Below are 6,000 nucleotides of genomic sequence, written 5' to 3' on the forward strand. Positions count from 1 at the left end.
ATGTCTCATAGCTGTAGAAATGTTTGGTTGATGATTCTGTAGTGGTTCCATTATAGGACATTCAGGTGGATGACCGTCTGAACTACATTGAGAGACCTGTACTGAACCTCTATAGGAAGACGAAAATCTTGCGGAATGATGTTCTCGAGTTGGTTAAGGTGCAATGGTAGCACCACAAGGTTTCATAGTGGACGTGGGAGCCGGAAAATGAGATGAGGGAGCATTACCCGGAGTTATTTGGAGCATCGTACTTCGAGGACAAAGTCTAATTCAAGTGGGGGAGAATTGTATCATCTGAGTTTTGGTAACTATCTTTTTAAGCCTTAATACAATAAATTCTGTCAAAATTAGTCTAGTGGTTAGTATGTTGGGCATACTCATTGGGTACACTTAGTGTACAAGCCATGAGTTGGTCGCCAGACTTAACCACATACGCAGGGCGTACGTGGACTATGCATGGCATACGTGAGTTTGAGACAAACCCTAGTTTTTAGGGTTTGAACCCTAATTAAGGACCTTAATTCCCCCAAGTCCCTTACCTTTTAAGCCTCCATTTTCGTGGAAGTGTAGATCTCGAACCCTAAGCCACCTTGAGTGCATTTGTGAGCTTTCATGAGAATTTTTTGTGTTCGTTGGAATCTTTGAAGAAGAAGGAAGCTTGGGAAGATGCAAGGACATGGGAAAAGCTTGTAGATCCATAAGTTTGGCCCTATTTTTGACCCATTGAAGGTATAAATATTAAAACTTGATCGTTGCATGCTTGGATCTAGGTTTAGGGTAGAAATGGTATCTTTTGGTCCCATAATTTTGATTCTTTGAGTTGAGCAACTTCAGACCATATGAGCTGCCCTTTTGAGCTCTTGGAGGTGCTTTAAGTCATAAAAATTGGATCTTGATGGTTAAGCCAGAAGCATGCAAGAGTTAGGAACCATCCACGTCTACTTATAGACTTGATTCATGTTTTGAGCCCCATCCTTGCATGCAAAAGCATAAAGTTTGTAACTTTATGGCTTAGGACGTTTTTAGGGGTCTGGATCTATGTTTTGAACGTTAGGACTTAAAGGATTAAGACTTGAAAGTGAGTTTGGGTTGGCAGACTAGTACGCCATGCGTATTTCAGTGTACGTCGAGCATACTGGGTCAGCTCCTCGACCCTTGGTCAACACCAGCATACGTTGGGCATAAAAATAAAGTACGTCGCGTGTACACAATCTGTGGGCCTAAAAGGTTTTTGGTCTCATTTGGCGTTCACCTTTGGACTTGAGTAAGTTGGGCCTTGCGCCCACCTGATTGTAGCAAGTCATTTTTTGCCTAAGGCCATGTTTAGGGTTCTTGGGCCATATTGAGCCTTAGAGGCCCTATAGTGGGCTTGGATGGATTTTTGTGTTTTTGTGGATTTGGGCCTTGGAGGAAAGGAGGCCCAATAAGGCGAAAGTAAAAGAGCCCTTTTACCTTGAGTCAAGAATTATGGTTTTGGACCTTTAGGTTAAATTGTGGCCTAATTTCTAATTAGGGTTCTATGCTTGTGCGATAGAGAAAGGAATTCGCGAGTCATCCGTTGAGTACAATATGATACCCACAGTCTAAGTCCATAACTATGATTTGTATAAACTCTAATTAATAGTAGCACAATACTTTTGGGTTACCCTCAAACAATAGGATAACTTTTAGAGAGAGAGACTAGTTTATTAATTTATTACTTGTTTAACAATATTAATTAGAAATCAAATAAATGATTTGTTAATATATTATAAGAATAATATATTAATTAATAATAGTAATTTTCTAATTAAGAATTAATCAGAAATTAATTTGAATTAATTTTGTGATTAATTGGATTAAATTAAAGTACTGGGGTTAAAGTGTAATTATTTAATAGTTGAACAAGAGGCATTCTAGAATCGTCCATAAGCCTTGGACGGTTTTGATAGGGATCTAGAATATCTAGATGATCTAGAATTGTCCCTGTAGGATAAATAAGAAGCTAGATAAATACCAAAATAAGATAATGTTATTTTAATTTTTTGGGACTTATCTAGGGTTTCTTGGTACACAATATAAAGACCCCCAATCCTCATATTTTCGTCCAAGCATTCTTAGAGAAGCTAGAGTCGAAATTCTACCTTTCTCCTCTCTCTCTCTCTCTCTCTCTCTCTCTCTCTCTCTTCAAGCTCCTTGGTCGCTAGGGTTTGGGTGTGAACCATTAGAGGTGCGAAACTTGTGGCATTTGCTTCCAAGAGTCTTTCAAGAAGGAATTCAATATTGTTGACAATAACAATCTTCAATGTAAGTTTCTTATTCTTATGGGTTATTTTTCATGGAAACGTTTTGTCAATTAGCCATTCATAGTATGTTTCCTATATGTGAAAGACATAGATCCAATTAGGTTGCATGTGCCCTAATCATTTAAATTGTTGGAATGTTTTCCATTAGTGTATTGTGTTGTAACCTCCATAACCCATCTATGGTATCAGAGCCTAGGGTTTTCTTTCATTTATTTGTACATTGGTGAATCGATTTTCTAAAAAAACCCAGCTCACGATGTGAACATAGCTGCCCACGACGTGAAGCCTAATGAAATCCGAATCTGATTACTGTTCGACTGGTCTCACGGCGTCAAATTAAATTTTTCGAGATTCTATTTACAGATCATCAATCCTCACGACATGGGCTTAGAGGCTTACGACGTGAACTCAGTGTATTCCGAATTTTCGGATTTTCTAGCCTAACGTGATTTATTTGGTTGTTATTTGGTAATTATCTTTTATTAAATCTGTCATAATCTGAATTTTGGTAATATTAGATAATTAAATAAGACCTAAATGTTAGGTGATAATTATAGATTAGATAATGAAGAATTTATTTGATTAAAAATATCCTTGTGGATGTTATTTTTAATTTAATTAATGGATTAATTAAAGGATAACTAATAAATCCATAAAATTGTTTAAATTTAATTAAATTAAAAGTTTAATTTATTAAAGATTAAACCCTTTCTATTTTAAAATGTTTTAAAATAAACCTTATACTATGTATATATAATTAAAAGTTATATGTATATATATATATATATATATATATATATATATATATATATATATATATATATATATATATATATATATATATAAGAGTAATATCAAATGAGAACACCTAAAAGGTTGAGAACGATAAAACAGATCTGGACCATTTAAATATTTAAATCTAAGGTCATTATTGAAAGGGGGATTTATGAAAAATTCTTAAACTGTTGGCATTAAAATGTAACTTTTAAATGGTCAGAAGGACATAACAGGAATTTCAACTTTACCTGTATCCTATAATTTCTCACCCACTCACATATTTCCTTTAATCTTCTCGTGTATATATTTCTACCTTCTCTTGTTAGGGTTTCATAAAACTCAGGCCATCATCAATCTAGGCATCACCTATTACCCACCACGAAGATATGTTCCCCATCTTCATCTTACACCGCAACCATCATCGTCGCACATAGCTCCAATCAAGAGTGACGGCCGAAGATGATTGTGACAATTGGTAATGTTGAAGATGACTGTGACAATTGGCAATGGTGAAGATGACTGTGACAATTGGATATGGTGAAGCAGCGATGTTTGAGGCATATTGCGGTGGTACTCGGGTGGCCCAACGAGCAAACCACAACTAGTAAACCACAGTGTTGGTGTTCGTGTCATTCTACAGGTATGCTACCATTGATTCGTAGGTTGATTCTTTCTCACCTGAAGTCGGGTAGATTTAGTGGATGGAAAGGGATGCATTGTTCATAGGTATGCTCTTTGAAATTTTATTATCTAAATGCAAATATCTTAACACATGGCTACCCAGATTTGGTATTTAATCGAAAATCATGGATCGCTCTCAACAATTGTACATTTTTTTTTTAGAAATTGGCAATAGTCTTTAATTTGTTGAATTAATGGGAACCAATAGGGCCAAGAGGGTCTGTTCGTGAAGAAGGGATGAACTATGCACATAAGGTGCTCGATAAAATGTCTGTGAGAGCATTTTCGACTGGAATGATGGAAGGGGTCTCGATGGGGCAGTTGCTTCGATCGGTAATGATCATCTTCTCTTTTATTTTTATTTTGACTGTAAATCAATGAAGTTTAATCAACTACATTTCTTTACTCATATTTCTTTCTATTCATACATGAATCTAGCTTTAGAATTAAGTTTTATGAACCACAAGATCTTATCATGAAAATGTCTACTCAAAACCACAAGGTTTCTGCTATTTTGATCTTCGGAGACTCCACTTCTGATCCTGGAAACAACAACTACATTCTGACCCCTTTCAGGGGCAATTTCCTACCTTATGGGAGAGATTTTGCAAACCAAAAAGCGACAACTAGGTTGTATTTATTTACCAATGGAAAGAAACACAATCCTAATTTTCGAATTTTTTGGTAATAATTTCTTGAAGGGGGTGCGTGAATGGTTGTATTTATTTATGAATCGCACGTGTATTCATTTATGAATAACATTGTAGTTATATGTGAATAGTTGTATTCATTTATTAATAGCACATGTATTCATTTATGATAGAATGTGTATTAATTTATAAATAACAGTGTATTCATTTGTGAATTGCAATGTATTCATGTGTGAATGATTGTAGTTATTTATGAATATTAGTGTATTCATGTGAATGAGTGTATTTATTTATGATTAGAGGTATTCATTTTATGAAAAAATGATAATTTTTACACTTTTTTTTTTTTTTTCAATTTATGAGAAATGCATTGAATTATTTGTAATTTGATGTGTTTTCATTTATGATTGGAAGTGTATTGATTTGCAATTGGATTTCTATTTTTTTTTTTTTTGAAAAACAAAAACGTGAAATAGTCGAAAATAATTTTTTTTTAAAGATTTTCTTTTCAGATTTAAAATAAAATGAAATATCAATTTTTTTAGGTGATTTTTTTGAAACGGTCATAAATAATTTTGGGGAAAAATCATAAAAAAAATATTTATATATATTTTACTAACTAAAAGGAAATATTAATTTTGTTAGGTAATTAAATCATTATTCCTAGATTTTAGGAAATCAATAATTAATATTTATATAAAGTTACTAATATACCCTTATAAGATGATTGGTTCAGAACTGTTCTCGCGTTCTCAACCTTTTAGATGTTCTCATTTGATCCTCTCCCTATATATATATATATATATATATATATATATATATATATATATATATATATATATATATATATATATACACCTTAATAAGCATTTAGCCTTAAATGTTGAATTTTAAAAGGTACATCCCTTAAAGCAGCATTTACAACTATTTTATGCATTGAAAAAATAAAAATATATGTTTTAATCCACGATGGCTCTTCGACTTGGTCCCATCACTAATCCTGGCCAACAATTTTCCCATTATGTAGCACTTTCTTCCGTTGTTAATCTTCTTCGCCATTTATAGGACCCTCTCCCACCTCGACTCTCTCTTCTTTATTTCAAAATCGTTGCACCACCTCTCTCTTTCATTCTAGACCTACACCATCATAGACTATCACCTACACCACCATCATTTTGTCTCTGCCATGACCAAGAGTTGTCATTCTTCAACCACCCATGCAAGAGGACTATATGAAGTTATTACAGTTGATAGGTAAATCTATCTACTCCTGATTACCTATTTCCCACTTGGTTCAAAGAGACAAAAGGACCCAATGTCTTTATTTACTTCTTTTTATCTTAATTTATGTTTTTGGGTGTAGCTGGCTCCACCAAGAACGTCGATTAAAATCGTGAATATGTTGATTTTGTGAATTTTTTATCATACTTTTTTTAACGATATATTTCTCCATTATTTTTGTTCTTTTGGTTAATTTTCGTTGTGAATGTTTTTAGCACCACCGAATAGGGTTCACATTCCCTCAGTCACCATTTCTTCTAAAACCCTAAATATACAGGTTCTGAAATCATTTTCTCAAATAAAATGCTTTAGGTTATGAAATTTTT

The sequence above is a fragment of the Lactuca saligna genome, chromosome 7 (genome assembly GCF_052625555.1).
Source record: "Lactuca saligna cultivar CGN05327 chromosome 7, ASM5262555v1, whole genome shotgun sequence".
NCBI classification, from domain to species: Eukaryota; Viridiplantae; Streptophyta; class Magnoliopsida; order Asterales; family Asteraceae; genus Lactuca; species Lactuca saligna.